Source organism: Pinus tabuliformis, chromosome 4_2 (genome assembly GCF_031772625.1).
Source record: "Pinus tabuliformis cultivar Carrire ecotype Pingquan chromosome 4_2, CPIR1, whole genome shotgun sequence".
Lineage (NCBI taxonomy): Eukaryota > Viridiplantae > Streptophyta > Pinopsida > Pinales > Pinaceae > Pinus > Pinus tabuliformis.
Genome location: NC_142304.1, coordinates 186344742 through 186365223, shown reverse-complemented (window position 1 = coordinate 186365223; position 20482 = coordinate 186344742).

Below are 20482 nucleotides of genomic sequence, written 5' to 3'. Positions count from 1 at the left end.
TATTCTTTAGTTTCTTTATGAGTTAATAATTAGTGAATTAATTAATATTTAATTCACACAAATCATCACTAGTGTATTCTTTAGTTAGACTAAATACAACTAGTTCAACTAAGTCAAACTGAACACAACTCCATCAACTCCACATCCAACTCCACAAAACTCACATGCATGAGTTCTAACTGAAGTCCTCCATGCAATAGCTCAACTAACACAAGAACCCACGTGATTCCTTTTGTCATCTGCATGTGCCACATCTGTAGCTCGAACTGAAGTGCTCCAAGAGAATAAGATAATGTTTAGAGTCCAAATATTACTAAGGGCTAATAATATTTAACTGTTCTATTTTTAGCCTGGCAGTCTAAAAATAGACTCTGATCACTCTGTTGTGAACCAAAAATAGAAGTCCATCTATTTTTCGCAACATGACCAATCATCCATAAACAACATCCTGCAACTCATAGACCATGATCCATATGTCTAAAAATAGACATAGTCTAAAAATAGACTTTGCGTCAAAAATAGCCTGCGGGCCCACTTAGTGAAGGCCACTCCTTTCCACTAAAATCCATCATCTTGTTGCATTTTCAACACTCCCTCTCAACAAGATATGGATTATCAACAACCCCTATCCTGCAACTGAATGTTCTGCATGCAACACATTTGCCCGGTCCACTTGCTCCAACAACACTTGGAACAAAAACACTCCCAACTGACCACTCTGTTGGGCTAGGAACATACTCTGATGCTGAAGCTCTACCTGTTGCTGACAAGTGCTCCCTCTCTGACATCTATGCTACTGCAACATCTCCATGCATATCGTACCATTTCACACTTCTCTGTGCCACCTAGCACTATGCAAAACACTTGTGCCTCTCGCATTGCTGCAGCCTGCTAGCTATGCACTATCCTGGGATTCCCTACACTGTCGCTCTCTCTGCTGCTCCATCCGCATCTGTCTCTACCCAATCAGTCAGTTCCTGCTACTCCACATCGGGGCTCCCGTAGCAAGGTCTCATCCAAGAGGTTGGGTACCTCAAGGATCCTACCCCTCCTCCTTGGGACGATTAATCCACATCACCCCACCTCCTACCTGGAGGTATGGCTGCATGCGATCCCTCTGCCCACCTGGCTCAAAGTTTCCCCCTACTGGAGGTCTCTGCATGAGTAGATGTCTCTACTCGATCTCCTCTCAGCTTCCCTTATTGTGGCTGCTCCACAACCTCCTGAAGTTGCTGCACCAATCGTGGCTCCTCTACAATCGTCTGAGACTTCTTCTGGCTCTGCATGTTGAGAGGTAATATACGCTCCCTCTCAACCACTAAGTCTCCATCAGTTGTCTCACTACTCAAGGCTTTGCGTGCATCTTGAACCTCAAGAGCATACAGGTTCCTGACCCGTGAACCAATCTGCTTCACCTATCTAGTGATGATGTGTCTAAGGAAAATCTTTCCCTCACTGAAGACTACATCATAGCCTCCCTCTTCCAGCATCGCAATCGACACCAAGTTTCTCTTCAGTCCTGGTACATACTTGAAATCGGTCAAGGTAAGGCGAGCTCCATGCTCCCTCTGAAAAATAACCGTGCCTACACCTGAGACATTATACTTCTCATCATTACCCATCCCTATGAGTATCTGGAGATCTTTCTCCTCCAAAGTACTGAACAAACTCTTATCACTGGTCATGTGGAAAGAAGCTTCAATGTCAAGAAACCAACCACTTCCCACCATGGATGAAACCATGCATGCGAAGAGTGTGAAATCCAACTCGAACTGTGAAGCAAATGCCTCACCTTCAGATCCTTCCCCGGATCCCTTCTTGGATTTCTTCTTTGGGCACTTAGTAGCATAATGGCCCAACTCATGACAACGAAAGCATCTCACCTTCGACTTGTCAACCTTCTTCCCATCATTGGAAGAACTGGATTTGGAAAGAGAACCCTTCTCCTTCCCCTTCTTCACCTTACTCGCTAAGGCACAATTCTCCTCATCATGCATGGATGAAGAACTGTCTCTAGTGCTCCGTCTAATCTCCTCTTGCACAAGATCCGACCAAAGTCTCTCCCATCCTGGAAATTTCTCCCAACCATTGACAGAGTCCTGATAGGTATGCCAACTCTTCGGAAGACCAAGGAGAGCCAAGCTCACCAAGTCCTCATCATCGATAGTCACCCCCACACTTCCCAGCTCATCCCGACATTGGTTGAACTTCATGAGATATTTGGGCATACTGTCTCCATTCTCACACTTAGATGTTTCTGAGTTTATCCTTGAGCGCCATTCCACCAGCTTAAATCTCAACCGCTTCTGATCTAAAATTCGTGAGAACAAAGTATTTCTTATACAGAGATCGACTGTATGGGCATTCACCGATATCTCACCTTCCAAAAGAAGCATGAATCCAAAGGCTACCTGGCTCGATTACAGACTCTGCTTGAAGAAATAAAATGTAAACACTTTCTGAATAATAGATCTGATGATCAATCCTCGCTTTGATATCCTGTAGAACTTTTTCTACAAATCAACTAGCTCCGATACCATGTAGAAATTTTGAATAATAAACACTTACTCACAAAGATTATCTTGATCATGCACTATTGCGGAATACATGCACAATACATAGTACAATACTCCTCATAAGTACTCAGTACTATCTCCACCTGTTACACACAAAACTAGCTCAGATCTGATTAATCATAGCTCAAATATCCTCCACTGCTTTGCCTGCCTCCACTGCGCAATCCTGCAAGAGAATCACGTGAGCAAAAGCTACAATTTCCTAGATATTGGCCCACACTGCGGAATCCTCATTGGCATAACTCAATCCATGCATGTGCAAAATCTCATGCACAACTAATAGTCACAACTCACCCTTTCACTTACCTCTAACACCTGTCTCTGTTGAACTGTCCATGCACTGAGTTAACTGATGTATTCTTTAGTTTCTTTATGAGTTAATAATTAGTGAATTAATTAATATTTAATTCACACAACTCATCACTAGTGGATTCTTTAGTTAGACTAAATACAACTAGTTCAACTAAGTCAAACTGAACACAACTCCATCAACTCCACATCCAACTCCATGCAATAGCTCAACTAACACATAAGAACCCACGTGATTCCTTTTTTCAGATGCATGTGCCACATCCGTAGCTCGAACTGAAGTGATCCAAGAGAATAAGATAATGTTTAGAGTCCAAATATTACTAAGGGCTAATAATATTTGAGTGTTCTATTTTTAGCCTGATAGTCTAAAAATAGACTCTGATCACTCCGCTGTGAACCAAAAATAGAAGTCCATCTATTTTTCCCAACATGACCAATCATCCATAAACAGCATCCTGCAACTCATAGACCATGATCCATATGTCTAAAAATAGACATAGTCTAAAAATAGACTTTGCGCCAAAAATAGCCTGCGGGCCCACTTAGTGAAGGCGACTCCTTTCCACTAAGATCCATCATCTTGTTGCATTTTCAACATTTTAGAGAGATGGATATGTAATATTATATTTTTTATTATTTTTATAATATTAATGTTTGCATTATAATAATATATCTATGTAAAGATCATATCTATGGTATTTGTGTTTGTTTGCAAACATGGTACCTCTCTTTTTCTCTCTTTCTATACAAAGGTTTTTATATTATGTATAGATATCAAATATCTGTATTTTATATAGAGGGATTTATTTTTATTTTTGTTTCTAACTATATTCTTGTTAACATGGAGTATTGTTATTATTATATGTTATATCTATTTTTTAAAACAAACGTATGATGATGTAAGTGTTACCCCCCGATGATATTTTCTATATACTCCATTTTATTTCCCTTGTGTATGGTCCTTAATTATGAGACATTTTAAGTACCATGGTAATTTTTGAGATTCCTTAGAGAGGGAGAGAAAACTTTCTAAAGGCTACCTTCTTAAAATACCGAGAAGAGGGTGCTAGGTTATTCATGCAGAGGAATGTTACTTAAGTTTATTTGGGTGATTAATCATGGATTATACATGTTTTTTCCATATGCATGCGAAAGTTCTTAATCACCATTTTATCTTCCATTTTGTCTACATTCCACATCCCACATCAAAGTTCCATGTGGATGAGAAAGACCTTGCACCTCCACACTTTTGCATCACTTTTCCATGCAAATGAAAAATCACATCGCCATTCCTTCCCTTTGCATATCATACATTTTACATCCCCCATGGATTTTTTCATGTGGTTGAAAAAACCCTTACGTTATACACACACATCCTTTCTATTATGTTTCACGTTCCACATGGTTGTTAGAGTGCAAATGCAGAAGCCTTTGAGCCATTGGTCCCTTTATTATCAGTCATCCCACATTTCACCTAAAACATTACTTTTAACATGCAAATGTGGAAGAAATTACGTATAAATTACTTAACTCCACCTTTCATTTCCACCCTTCATTGTGCATTTACCCCCTCATAAGTGGTTATTCCTTATAATGACATGTGGTTTCCTCATTCAAACTGGGGTCTGTTAATGACTAATTGGTGATAAGGATATTTAGGGATAAATAAATCACATATTGTGATATCCAATGGATACATCAATTTATAAAATACAATTAAATGTGTGAGGTGTGCATGATTCTTATTCCACATTTAGAAAACACGTAAAATTGCAACAAGAGATAGAGGGAACCTAGAAGGAAGTAATCCCCCTTTGTGGAAACACTATCAAATTATTAGCCAAAAATAACAAATCTTATCGTTGAATTGGTGCTTATAAATGTACTTGAATATGCAATAGGAAGAGTGGAAAGAAAACAAAAGTTGCACTGCAAGGTTGACAATGTTAGAATCACGATTTTCGTTACACCAAAACCTGTAGGTGTTAGTAAATGGACATATCGCCAAAGTTAATGGATCCTCAAGAGGTGATTAAGCACATGTCATGAAGCAAACAAGAAGCACTGGATTATCCAATGCCCAATAATATCCCACCCTCCCCCTCCCTAGCACGAGCTGGGGGTGTTTCAGACTCGATACCTTTGGCTATGATACCACATGTTGGAATCACAATTGTTGTTACACCAAAACTTGCAGGTGTTAGTAAATGGATGCATCACCAAAGTTAATGGATCCTTGAGAGACAATTAACCACATGTAATGAAACACATGGGGAGTGTTGGATTATCAAATTACCAACAAGCAAATATTGATTACATTGTAAAGGTGTTTGATTTTAAAGAGTTTGTGCATTGGTGTGTTGAGCAATTTGACGCTAAGCATAAAAAATTGAATTTAGAAGAAGAATGGAAGCATCTAATACCTCTAAATTCTTTGAAATTTAGAAGAATGAACCACCTCCTATTTGATGCTAAAAACATACTTGTTTATATTAAGATGCCATTATTTGACCTCTTGTAATATCTTCCAATGCCAAATCAACCTGTAAGATTGCATACCAATTGAGATGTTGAAAAATATAAGGCATCAATATTAGGTGATTTATCTTCTTTAGATAACTGCTTGTGAATGATTTTTACTTCTTGATTAGGATATTATTTTACTTATGTTATTATAATGTTTTTCTTCATCAAACAACTACCAAGCATAAACCATAACAAGACAAGAGACAAAAAATATAGGCTATCCTTGAGGGTCAAAACCTATCACTCTTGAGAGGAAAACCCGAACAAATTATTCTTCTTATAGAAATTCCAATTGATGAATACCAAGACCAAGATCCTTGACCTATTTTCCACTCCAAGACCAAGTCACAAGGCTTCATTGTTTAACTTATTCTTCCTTAAGTCAATGATAGTCAAACTTCTTCCTCCTCCCACCTTCCTCAACTAATCTTTAGATTTTAGCCCTTATATCAGATCTTCTCCTTTCAGCCCTCCTTTAGAAACCCTAGTTGCAACACTTGACCTCATTTTATATGTTGTTCTCCTTTGCTTGGATAAAAGAATTTTCTACTACAACTCAACCTGATGATTATCTTATTTTCTTCCTTGAATCGGTCTTGAAACACAGCTATAATAATTCAGCTTCCTTTTACTGCATATTGTACTCCTCTTCTTCGCACGTGTGGGAGGAATCATCTAAAACAGGTCCAAGATATTGCAACTACTCTTCCTCCACTTCTTAGATGGAAATTAATATAGGTTACTTCCTTCGCACTTATTTTCTATTTCAAATGCTTGTTCTACTCTCCTTTAAGTGAGGTTGAGCACCTCTATATATAGTGGTTTGTCCATGTACAATACGCTGACATAACTTCAAGACTAGGCTGACATGTCTTTCTAGAGCCACCTTCCTTTCCTTTTGCAAGTCGACTTGGAGGAGGACTTTTGGCAAGTCTGGGAGGGCTATTTATACTTATCTAATGACTCATACAAAATGTAACATGCCCAAGAGGGGTTCTTAATACATGAAATAGATTCAAATTGACTTTTATGACTAGATGAAAAATCCTAAAGGCTCACAATGGGAGGCATCACTAAAATAAAATTCCTTGGTCATAAAACCCATGAGACAAGAATTACAGTAATAATTTTATTTTTCTTCTTTTCATCAATTAAATAAAATCATAATTACACATGTCATTATGAAGACCGAATCTAGTTACACTTTTCAATACTCCCTCTTAACTAGGGACGTATTCATAATGGTACTTGGTCATTCTCAATTTGAAGAATTTCTCATAAGTAGAGCCATATTGGTAACCCATCTATTTAGCATCATGGTACACAGTAATTTGTCACTGTCTTCACTCCAGTCCTTCTACTGTGTCATGTGTCCAAATGAAACATGCTCATATTAGACAAATGCTCTATGATGTTGCCAAATGACCCACTCTTCCTAAGTTATCTGCCTCATCACGGCTATGGACTAAATAAACGCGCTGAAGGGCGCTCATAAATAGTCTAGAACACTGCCATCGTGGAAGTACACTTGATTCCCGCGATGGTCCGATTTTATGTCCCAGCGCGAGGTTACTTGTAATATTTAGTGATGACCTGACTAGCTACGTTATTCAATAGCGATGTCAACGCTATAGATCAGTTATGCCCCCGTGATGATCCAGATTGGGCGAATTTGTTCCAACAGTTGGCCTTCCAGATGACTCCAGACCTGGTTATTGGCATAGTTTGTATCGCCCTCCTTTCTCTGGCATGGCTATTCCATCATTTGTGCTAACTTCCTTGGAGATAAGCTCACTCTTCCACCTTTCATGGATACTCCTTCTCCTATTTAAACTCTCACCATTGCTATACATTTCTAGATTTTGGTAGTTGGCTAGTTGAGTAGTGCTGTTAGTGTTTGTGAGTTTGCTAGATAGCTGGTGTGAGTGTGACAAGTGTGGGATTATTGATAGCTTGTGGAAGGTTGTGAAGTGCCCTTAATCTTGTGTAAAAATTATGAGTGAGAGAGACTTGCATGTTGGGAGATCCATCTTCAAAGAGTGAATGCTTGAGGAACATGCTGGCTGAACCCTTCTGAGAAGGCTTGTGACGTCAAGACTTTGGTTGTAAGCTTACTCTTATTTCATTATTAATACAATCAATGATGTTTTCCTATGTCTTGAATGTAGTGTACTTGATAGTTCATGACTTCTTGACTTTGTGAGTAAACAGATCATTGTTGTTCCGATTACGTGCTTTGTTGTATTTCCTTTGCATTGTTTCAGGTTGGTCACTCATCAGGAGAAGGAAGCGGAAGCTGGAGTAGCGCAACATAACTCCATCGACCACTGGTTGAGGTAGGCCTCCAACTATGACTGTTTAAGGAAAGCTATTGTTGATCTGTCCTTTTTTGTGACTAGACCCACTCTAGGGTTAGAGGGGTTGCCTCTGTTCGCAAAGGGAACACTTTCCTGCATCACAAATTGGCGACTCCACTGGGGAGATTTGGCCTTTGTTCTTTTCTTGTTTACTCTTGTCTTGATTTTTTGGTTTGGTCTCTTTTGAAGTTTGGGGATTAGTTATCGGTCTTCTGAGTTTCCTGGGTTGATCTGGGAATACCCCTATTTGATTGAAGGATTGACTGTTTTTGATTTGGGAGTTTTGGTTTGCCTGTTATTGTTTTGAACATCATCGCAGCTTTAAATTTAACAGTCGCGTTGTCATCGCGTCCACCCTTTTGTCATATCCTGTTCATCGCGTAATTACGCCTCACAGTCACCACGGTTCTGAAAATCGGACCATCACGGAAAAGTCGTGCACTTCCATGCTGACATTGCTATGTTGCTGCGGCGTGTTCTTTATCAGCGCTTGTTGCTTGTGTATTACCCACGTTGATTGCTGTAGAATTTATTTTCTCAATTCTACTTCCTGAGTCCATTAGTCCTGCTAGTCCCTTGCTTTTCTCACTTGTTTTTCACTATTTATGTTTGAGGCACCCTCTTGTGAGCTTTGTTGAATGAATCTTGTTTTTTTGCTTATGTGACCTAGTTCATTGTTTCAAGTCTCTTGGATCAGTTTGGCTCGGTTGGTTTTTGCTCAAGGTTCGTTTGCAGCTTCTTGTTGGTTCGAGTGAGCCTTCCCCTTTGCTTATTTTTGGTTGATTGTTTAGTGACTGTTATTGAACCAATCTTTGGCATTGATTCAATTTCTCTTCACTACCTGAACATAGATCACAATTGTTTGGATCAACCATTTTTCCACACTTGCTTGTTGCTTATTTGTTTCTTCTAGATTTAGAGACATCAAAATCAAAAGAATTGCATTCATTTAGTATACGAAAGTGAAATTGGATTTGCATTTCAAGTTTGCATATTGGAAAGCGAATGTTTAAATCTCTCATTAGTAGTATTTGTGCACTTTAGGAATTGATGTCTGCATGCATTGAGTGACTACTTTGTTGTCTTGGTTTTCTTGGTTTGGGAATGATCTCTCTACCCTCCCGTAGATAGGTGTTCATTAAAGAAAAAGGATATTTCATTCATTCTAGTTGCATCCTAGGATTCGTTGTATACATACGGTGAGGCCTGAAAACTGAAACATAATTCAAGATCAACTCTAAAATGAACTGAATAAACCTAACAACGCATTGGAACATAACGCACACTATTTAGAGGTCTAGGCTAGAGACGTGCTCCGTTGTCGTTAAACCTAGTCACTTTTGTTTCCACTCAAGGTTTGGTGATTCCTCCTTCTATGACTCAATAGTGGTTTAGCGTGGAATTGTCCTCCCATGTACCATCGAGTATATGTTGGGAGACCCCACTAGGTTATCATCCTTTATCCCTAGGAAGCCGTGTCTACCGCCTTACAAATCGTAACGCACTGAACACAGCATTCGGGAAGATCGACTACTGTACAAAAAGTCCTTGGTTTTCATATGACTGCCAAGGTGTACATGCAGTTTTACGGATTTGTTTGGTAAACCTTTTGCCTAGTTCTCCAGAGTAGTCACTTTCGTTCCATTTTGGACTCCCTAAAAGAAAAGGTCCATCTGAGCACTTGTCACTTTAGGCTCATTAAATATTCGAAGGTGACTAGAGTCATCCTTTTGTCCTTTTGTCGACTCTTTAAAGGTGAAAAGGTCAAGTTCTATACCTGTGTCTTAAAATTTATTCGGCCACGATTCACATTTACCCTGTTAGATCTTGTTTGCGTTAGCTTGAGTAGGGTCCCTTCTTATTAGTTTTCCTAGGGTTTTTGAATCATCATCCTGGCAGAATCACCGATCCCGTCTCCCATTCCAAGTGACAAAGGGTCTCCTTCTTTTGTTTCTCCTGAGGTACCGGTTGTTAGTGATACTCTCCCTGTTATTCCGAGTATCCAACCGATTAACTCTCGTGCTCCAGAGGACGAGTCTTATGATATTCATTGGAAACCCGTTTGGGAGCCTTCTGAAGAAGATATTCCTAGTAATCCTCCTAGTGTTTTGGTCCCAATGTCTTCTTCTGATATGGATGACACATCCCTCGTCACGAGTGAAGAATCCATTGCAACGAGCGGTGAAATTCCCATCTCAACGAAAACTACACCTTTTCGTATCACCCCTCTTGGTGTCATGTTGCCTTTACGCTATAAGGCTTTGAGGGATGTTATGGGTTCTAGGACCTCCCTTACGAGTTCTATGTGGTATCACACCGTTAGTCCGACTTCAGAGTCTTTTATTCCTCAAATTCACAATGTGTCTGTCACCTCAGTCCTGACTATTCCAACTGTCTGTGTGGCCTCTTCAACCCCTGTTGTCGGTGCCGTTACTGCATCCTCAATTGTGACCACTGTTGCTGGACCTTCATCCGGATCAACGAATAGTGGCCCATCGCCATCTGTACTCGGAATTGTTGATCCTACACTAACTGCCTCACCTTCTTCTGGTTCCATTCCAGTAGGGGGGGCATACGATCAATATTTACAAGCTCTTCAGAATCCAGATCCTCAAAATCCATTTCATTATTATGATTCTTAAGGAGCTCATATTTATTATCCCAGACCTTTTCCATCTCAACCCTCCGTTGAGGTCACGGTTCCGTTATCTGTTGCTTGGGGCACCACTGGTTATGGCGGTGGCCAAGTATCCACTGTGAATTTTCAAGGACCACCTTATCAAGGTTAGCCATCTTACACGCAACCCTCCTATGGGCAATAGCATTACGGACAGCCTTATCCAGGGAAACCTGGAGGCCAACAAGGACAACCCTTCCAGGGACAACCTTCGGCATCTGGTGGTCCATCTTTTACCTATTTCGGGCAACCTTCTGGTAATCCGTGACAAACTTACATGCAACAAGGCCAACCTGGTGTCCAGCAAGGTTTCCCTTCTGGGCAAGTCGATCAGCCTTACGTTCAGCAAGGCCAACCCACTGTCCAGTCTGGTCAACCATCTGAACAAGTTGGTCAGCCTCAAATCCAATCAGGTCAACCAACTGCCCAGTCTGCTTAGCCATCTGGTCCATCAGGACAACCCTCAATTGTGCAAGGACAACCCAATACCCAACAAGCTCAACCTTCTGAGCAAATGGGCCAATCTCAATCTCAACTAGGTCAACCTTCTGGCCAGATGGCACAGCCTCAGTTCTCTCAAGGACATCCAACTGGGCCTGCTCAACTAGGCACTCAAATGATTGTTGCTTCTCAAGCTCAACCCGGTTTTCAGCCCAGGCCGGGCTCCAGACCCAATCCAGTTTTCAAACGCAGGTTGGATCTCAATCTCAACCGGCCTATCAAATGAAGCCTGGCTCATAGGCTCAGTTTGGAGCCCAACCGCCTTATGGTTTCCAGCAATCCCAAGGGCAAACCCAATTTTCCCTGTACCAAAATTATCAACAACCGCAGGTGAGTCCTTATCAGAATTACTAGCAACCATATGTTACTCCTGCAGGCCAAGTTGGTAATCAATGGAATGCTGGGGGGCAAATCCAGGGTCAACCATCTTATAACCCCTATGGACAAAATCCCTACGGACAAAAACCTCCTGGGCCAAATCCGTCTGGACAGAATCAATGGGGGAAACAAACAGCTGGTTGGAACTCTAGTACTACCTCCTAGCTGTGGCCTCAGATGTCCTTTTACCCTTAGTTACCCTTTTTAGCAATGTTGGAATTACTGAATATTTCCAAACTGACAAATGATCCTATCCTTCATAATCCGTATTGGCCGCCAGTTCCAACTAAGATTCCCGGTGATTGTCTAAAATTTGATGGTAAAACTGGAGAATATCCCCAAGCCCACGTTATGACTTATCATCTATGGTGTTCGTCAAATTCATGGCTTGATGATTCAATCCGGCTCCACCTTTTTCAACGGACCCTCACTGGCTTTGCTGCTAAATGGTATATTGAGTTAGCTCACGGATCTTTTCAGGATTTTAACTCATTAGCTATGGCATTTTTAACTCATTTTCAGTTGCCAATTCGATATGAAATGGGCACACACCTCCTGACATCCTTGAAACAAACAACGGCTATGCATATCTTTGATCATATCCATGAATGGAGACGGCGTCATTGCTTGATTAAGTTTTGGATTCTCGATCAGCTTCTCATCGACTAGTTTACGACCTTGTTTGTCGGTCCGATAGCACGAGACATTGCTATGGGGACATGTGTAACTGAAGAGCAGGCTATCGCGTGTGCTCAGTACCTTGACTTGTTTTACTCCCAGTCCGGTACGCTATATGATTATTTGCCTGATGCCCCGAGACCCGGAACTTCCAAATCCCCGCCAACACCATCTATTGACGGTGTCATTGGTTATATTAATCTGCCTTCTAAGAAACCTTCCGTGAACCCTAGGAAGCAAAAGTCGGATGCTCCGAATGAAAATACTTCTCAGGCTGTATCTAATTTTGGTAATACTTCCAAGGTTAACGCCGTCCAGTCCACCACGGCAGATAAAGCCTCAAAAGAAAAGAAGAAAGGAAAAGGAAATAATAAAGCTGATCAACCTAAGCAGGATTCCCTAAACCTCCACCAGAGGAAGGTGCCAAACGCAAGCCCAAGTATCCTTGCCTTCTCTGTGACGAGGATCACTAGACCAAAGACTGCCTGAGGTGGTCTGAAGTTAGTCATTTGTTAAAAGGTGCTCCCAGGACTCCTGTCGTGCTCAAAGAGCCTTTTCCCTCGCAACAAACGCAAATGGTGGCTGATCCATCTCAATCCTCTTCTCCCTTCGGTTCTCAAGTGTTTATGGCTGGGACAATTCCCATCCACATTAATACTCGGGCAAAAGAGTATCCGTCGCCTGCCAGGAAAGAGCCTGAGGTTTCCTCTAGTGCTTCTCCGTCTAGTTCTGGTGCGCTCCATATTGAGAGACCTAGCACTAAGACGCCCGTCCGACCCCCTCCTAAAGGTGTACTCTGGAAATCTTCTTACAAACCTAATGCTCGTGCTACTTAGCATTATAGCATCGTTGAAGACTTAGCCCAGGCTCCGTCAGCTATGTCCGCTTTAGAAGTTCTCCAGAGTTGCCCCTCTCAGAGGAAGTCCTTGCTATCGGCCATCGGTGGCATTGACCCAGCCGACTCGGATTTGATTACTTTTGACCTAGAGAGCCATATACCGAGATTGCCTCACCAAATTGCCTTCCTTATTCAGGTTATCATCAATTCTAAAATGATTCATCGTACCGTCATTGATGAAGGTGATTAGACTTGCATAATGTCTGTTGCTTGTTGGAAGGCTATTGGTTCTCCAACTCTGAGCCAGTCTCCTACGACGTTGGAAGCCTTTGACGGGAGAGAGTCTCGCCCTTATGGTATACTCCAACATCTGCCTATTACATTGGAAGGGAAGACGGTTGAAGTGGAGGTTGAAGTCGTTGATGCTAATCTAAATTACAATCTCCTTTTGGGACGCAGCTGGACATATGCCATGTGAGTCGTGGCTTCATCGCTATTTTGTGTCATTCGTTTCCCTCATCAGGGGAAGATCGTCACAGTAGACCAGCTGTCTTTCTTCACCTCCTCTTCCGAAGGGAACGTTCCTTTTGTGGAGCATACCTCCAGCCCATGTGAGAGTGTGGGAGCTGGACTCTTATAAGATCATGCCCTTATGGGTGTTTTTTCACTCCCACCTCCTCACGTCACTCCTATTAATATGATTTCTGTTCACTCTGATCCTTGGGTTCTTCCCCCGCCGATCAAATAGACTCATGGGGCGATGAGATGCCATTGAGTCCTGCCGAGCTCAACTACGTCGAAATTGTTACTGCATCGGCTCCATCTTCTAAACCTGCTCCTTCGAGCAGAGCTCTCAACTCGTACACTCATTCCCCTTGGCTTGGAGATGACGCTTCTTTAGACCCTTTAAAGGAAATATTTCCTTCTGATGAAGCCATTATCGAGACTATGTCTCTCGAGGAACCCCCTTGGTCCGATCATCACCATCATTCCTCATTTCTCCCTGCCCACTGGGAAATGCTTACCTGTCTCGAGCGGTTTGCTCCTTGTCTCCCATCCCAACCCCTTCAGACACCCATTCAAGTTTATCAAGTGTCTTCTGAAGGGAACATGGGAAACATCACGCAAACCCAACCAATCGACATCTCTGTTAAACCAGGGATTGTCAAGCATATCCATGTCGGAGTAACTTGTACTACGGAGGAGATTCAGCTCTATACTGATCTTTTTCATGAATTTCATGATGTATTTGCTTGGTCTTACAAAGAGATGCCCGGCATTGATCCTAGCATCGTGGTGCATGAGATACTTACGTATCTGGGTGCTAAGCGTGTCTGGCAGCGTCTACACGCCGTGCACCCCGAAACGCTGCAGCTATTAAAGCGGAAGTTGAAAAGCTTCTTAAGGCTGGTTTTATTTACCCCATCCCACTCACAGATTGGGTCTCTAATATCGTCCCTGTGACTAAAAAATAGGGCACTATCAGAGTCTGTGTTGATTACCGTGATATTAATCGGGCCTGTCCCAAAGATAACTTCCCCACACCCTTCATTGACCAGCTCAATGATGGGTGTGCTGGTAGTGAAATGTATTCATTCATGGACGGTTTTTCTGGTTATAACTAGATTACTATTGCGCCCGAAGATCAGCACAAGACTGCCTTTATCTGTCTGTGGGGCACTTTTGCCTACAAAAAACTCCCTTTCGGTTTGAAAAATGCCAGTGCTACCTTCCAACGCACAATGTCTTATGCATTCCATGATATTTGATACATTGTGCAACCATACCTGGATGATCTGCCAGCTCATTCAGCTAAACGCAAGGACCATCCCTCTCACCTTCGCGAAATCTTTCTCCGCTGTCGACACTACCGCATCAGGCTTAATCCTCTTAAGTGTGTCTTCTGCGTCGAGTCAGGCAGACTTCTCGGGTTCATCATCTCCCGAGAGGGCATCCGTTTGGATCCCCTTAAAGTCGAGGTCATTCTGAATCTTCCTCCCCCTGCTTCTTTGCAGCAATTATAGAGTTTGCAGGGCAAAGCTAATTTTTTACAACGATTCATTCCGAACTATGCCGAAGTGGCTAAGGTTTTACACAGCTATTGAAGTGGGACACCCCTTTTCTATGGGATGTCGCTGCTCAAGAGTCCTTCGAGCGTCTCAAGGTTCTCCTTGTTTCTGCTTCATTGTTGCGTCCTCCGAATTATCATCGTGACTACACTCTGTACTTGACCGCAGCCGATACCACTATTGGCATGGTTATCGTTCAAGATGATGACAATGACACTTAGCATGTCATTTATTATCTCAACCGCAATCTCCTAGATACGAAAACTTGATATTCTTATATCGAGAAGTTGGCATTGGCCGCCATTTGTGCCGTCCAACGTTTCCACCATTATATCTTGTTGCACGCTACGACAGTGGTTTCTGATTGCAACTCGATGATGTACATCCTATCACGTCAGTTGCTGGGGGGAAAGTACTCGAAGTGGATTGTTATCCTCCAAGAGTTCAACTTGGAATTCACCACTGCCAAGTCTAAGAAATCCCTTGTCTTTCCTGAGTTGCTTTGCTCTCTGCCATCTCCTACCGCGCCCTCTCGGTTAGAGGAACATATCTCAGACGAAACTCTATTCCTAATTAGCACCCTCGATCCTTGGTATGGGGATATCATCGTCTATTTACAGACGTCCTCTTTTCGTCCCGATAGGATGCTCGGTGAAGGATTCGTCATCAGTCTCAGCCCTATCGTATTATTGGGGACACCCTATACCGTCTTGACACCGACTCTGTTCTTCATCGCTGCTTAACATTCGAGGAAGCTGAGTGAGTTTTAAATGACTGCCATTCTGGCGCCTGTGGTGGTCACATGTCCAGATATGCTACTGCTTAAAAGATCCTCTGTGCTGGGTACTTTTGGCCCTCCATCTTCAAGTATTTCATTCTTGCCGTCCGCTCCTATCACGAGTGCCAAATCTACCAGCAGAAGATGCATGCGCCTCCTGCTCCATTGCACCCTGTTGTTACCGTCAGCCCTTTTGCAAAATGGGGCATTGATTATATGACCTGTAACCCTCGCTCAGCCAGGGGGCATGGGTATATCATCATTGCCATTGATTACTTCACAAAATGGGCCGAGGCGATGCCCACACTATCTGAAGACGATCACACAGCAGCACAATTTTTGTTTAATCATGTTATCTCAAGGTTTGGAGTCCCTCAGGCTATCATCACTGATCACGGTAAGAATTTACGTAATCACATGATGATTGAGCTAACAACCTAGCTAGGCTTGTGGCATGATAGCTCGAGTCCATACTATCCTCAGGCCAATGGCCAAGTAGAAGCCATCAACAAGGTTCTAGTTACGATGCTTCAACGTACCATTGGCATGCACAAGTCTAACTGACACTTGATGTTGTTCTCTGCCTTATGGGCCTATCGAACTTTTGTGAAGGATGCCATCGGTTTCACTCCATTCCAATTAGTTTACGGACTGGAGGCTACCCTTCCCATCGAGTGCGAGATCCCTTCTTTGAAATTAGCCATCAAATTACTCCCCAACACTACTCCGGTAGAAGAACGCCTTCTCTACCTAGAATGGCTGGACGAGACTCGTCAACTAGCCTCTCTAGCTATTGAAGCACAGAAGAAGAGAGTGAAAACTCACTTCGATCATACTGTCCATCCTCGTTCTTTTGTTGAAGGAGATTTAGTCCTGCTCTACGATCAAGCGAATGATAAACTGGGGGCAGTTAAATTCAAGCCCATGTGGCACGGGCCTTTTATTGTAAAGCGAGTTTTGCAAAAAGGGGCCTACGAGCTGATTGATTATGAAGGGAATCCTCTAGATAAGCCCCGAAATGGGATTTACTTGACAAAGTATTATGTGTGAATTTCATGCACTTTGATTTGTACATACATGTGTTTTTAGCAGGTGTGTTGTGTGTGTTTTCATGTTTTGGCTTGGTGTGGAGGCATGATTGCCACTTATTGTGTCTTTTGCTTCTTGTGCAGATGTCTGGTGCACCTTTTGGTTTCACTGATGGTGCCTGCCGCAGTACTCACAACTTGTCCTCTGCGGCATGGGTGATCTACGATCCTCATGGTGAGTTGATAGACCTCCAAGGTGTTTGTCTAGGTTGTACGATGAACAATATCACTGAATATAGTGCTGTTATTGAGTTACTGGCCAAGGCGATCAATCTCGGTATTCGTACATTGGTTGTGAACCTAGACTCTCAGTTTTTCGTCCACCATCTCAATGGGTGATATTTCGTCAGACACCATCGGATTTTAAGGTTGTATTTACATGTTAAATTGTTAGAAAGGAATTTCGATTTCATCACATATCAGCACATTCCACGAAGATTAAAAACGTTAACTGATGCATTGGTATTATACAAACATTTGCATAACATGTAATCAAAACAACATATAAGAAGCATGTAAAACACAATAATGAACCATAGGAATATGTATATATATATATATATATCTCGTGTGGCACACCGAGGCACTCAAAAAATAAGTGTACATGTCCAAATAGAGTCTGTGTTCTCCATACATCCGAGACACATGTCTCTCAAAAAATAATCACCAGCAGGAAATAAAAACCTAGGTGTCTACTGCAGTGGGTTATGCTCCCTATAGCATACCACCACCCGTGCCACTCGCCTCAACAGGCGGTGCACCCTGGGTTCCACTCCTACTGTGTGGATCTGGAATGCTATGGGGACCTCCTTGATCCCCATGTAATATGGAATCCCTGCTGTTAGGCCCTCAAGGTTCCGGGCCACTGTCTCCACCGTATCATCAGCTGGGGGCGCCAAGGCTAGTGCTGCAATTCCCTGCGCATCCCTCCGCACCTCTGGAGCCAACCCAATGGGTCTCACTGGTCCTACGTCTGCATACCATAGCATTCATCATTAGGACATATACATGAAAAATTCAAAAAACATCATAAAAAATAAAATGCAAAAAATGTGATCAAGTGTTTTACCACCATCATCCCACTGCTCTCCAGCGGGCAGCTCCATGTCAGGATCTCAACGGAAGCCCACGCAAGCATATGGCCAATCCTCCATGAAGATCGTATGGCACTCCAGCCACTCTCGAAACAGTGTCCCGCACGAAATTGGTCATCCGCCACCTCCTCGTGGCATGATGTGCGCCCACCATGTGGCACTGGGCTCACGTGGTCTGGGCAAATCCAAATCCATGTCCTGTAACTGCAGTGCCGACACCCACTCCAGCATGAGCGGGACTAAGATGGATCCATAAAAAAACTGCTTCGTCTCCCCTCGATGGCAGTTGGTAAGTTTCCTCTTCATGTTCGCCGTCCCTGTTTCTGCCCAGTTAAACATGGTTGGATTGAGACATTCGAGAGCTAGCCGAAGATGGGTCTTTGAAGCCTCATTTTGGGCTTGGGAGCCCAGCTGCCCGTGTCACCATGAATAGCATCGCATGAAGAACTACATCCTCCACTGTCGAGATTGCCACCTTCCCGCTCCTCGTCTTGCGTGCCCGTGGGCACACTTGAGCCATCAGCATCTCTAAGGAATTGCCCCCGGGTCGCTGCCCCTCCAGAATGGGTCTGTCACCACGACAGGACAGCCCGGTCAAAAAATATAAGTATGTAGCGTCAAACTCAATATCCCAACCTCGGATGATGAATTTTCCATTTGTGGGATTCCAGGCCCGGATCAGTAGCTCTAGTAAATCAGGTTGTGACTGAAGGTGCGGAGTAAGGAAGAATTTGAGCAATCCGCATGCTCGTAATGCATTTCAGCACCCCACGTCGGTGAAAGCTTCCACATCATTGTCATCATGTGTTCGTTCTTGCCAGAAAAATGCCATTATCACCTGCATGACGAGAAAAAATGGATTAGCACTTCGTTTGCAAAATTTAACTCGTAATTTGCATAAAAACATAAATTCGCTTCGTCATTGCGTCTGTTTTTAAAACAGACGCGATGATGCGAGGTTGTTAGTTCTATTTTTTCGCGGTCATCGTGGAAGTACATCACTTCCGCGATGATCGGAGCGCATTATGTGTCAATTTTTTCGATCATTGGAGACCCGAGGGTGTCACATGGAATCAGTCAAGAGTGCGGACACAACCGACCTTCCTAGAAGTCTAAGACATTCTAATGACAAACAAAACAAACTGGAGCTATCCTTCTCTAAACATGCATTATGATATGAGAAATCAAGTGTTTCGTTCTTACCTTTATCCAAACGCTGTTGTAGAAGTCCAAGCTTTGTTGATCTGGATGAGCTCCTCCTTTTCTCCAAAACCTGCAATCACCAACAGTCAAACAATTAAATAGCACCTGATTATAACATAAAACAAAGCATATTCAACATATAGACCAAGGAGTACATGAAATAACCCATAAACAACAAGTTATTGAGAAGAATGGACCAATTTGCATTAAAGGTAATCAAAAGGAACCATTACAACCTGAGCCTTGGTGTTGTGCAAGCTCCTTCCAGGGTCCACAAGAGTCTTCCTCTACTTTGACAAAGCTCACCCACTTCCAAATAGAACAAGCAAAGATGGCAATATCTCCTCACAAGCTTCTAAATGGGAGTCCTAATTCCTGCAGCATTTACCCTTAGAAAATGTATAGCTTCAACCTCCCCTCCTTCTGGCCCAATGCCTGTATTTATAGTACTCAAGAGGAGGTTAATCAGGTCCACCATCAATGGGATAATCCCCTCTTTGGGTGGGATAGCTCCCTTATTGATGGGATAAGTTCCTCTTTGATAGGAGTGCATGAACCATCTGGAGGCGCCCAATACACGTCAAACAACCTTCTAGAATGCTCTAGAAATGACCACAAGTAACTTTTTAAAGATGAAACTTGCGCATTCTAACCTTTACAGGGGGACGCACCTGTCCCTTTACATACAGAGCGTCTTTGGACGCAGCTTTTGTGAACATTGGGAGCGTCCCCGCAGGTAAGGTTGAGAGAACCTGCGTCCCCAGAGATAAATACATTTGTACAAGACTTTCTCTCTTTTTGGAGTTTGACATGGAGAGCAGAGGCATAAGACTTACCTAAGAGGGTAGCATGACTGTTGATTGAGCCATACTAACTGTAAATAGTCATGGTGACATTTTTTAGTGTAACAGATTGCCCCCTAAAGTGCGAAGCCTGGAATAGATTAGGGTTTGTAATATCTAGGAAGGGTGAAGCGCTTTATCATTTCAAGGATTATCCCGTGGAGAGCCTGGTCAGAACCTGCAATTTTCAACACAAAATACATGTATAAGATTATATCATCACTGAGGTAGGCATTCCCATACTCAGATCAAAACTTTAACTAACAGACTAACTACTCTGATACAAGAATGATTTTGCAGTACATCACAATCATAGACTTTTGTAGACACAGTATGGACGCAGCCATCTGTTTATGATTAGTCTACTTAGATAATGAATACAAAACTCCTCGCAGCCTGGATGGTGGAAACTAGATCCAGGGTCTTCATTTCTACTTCCCGAATTGGTACCATTCTAGCCATGCGAATAAATGAGTTGATGTCGAACATGGTAGAAACCACTTGATTACCAGTCAATGATGTAAACTGTTAACAAGCGTGAGAGAGACCACCAATAATGTCAATG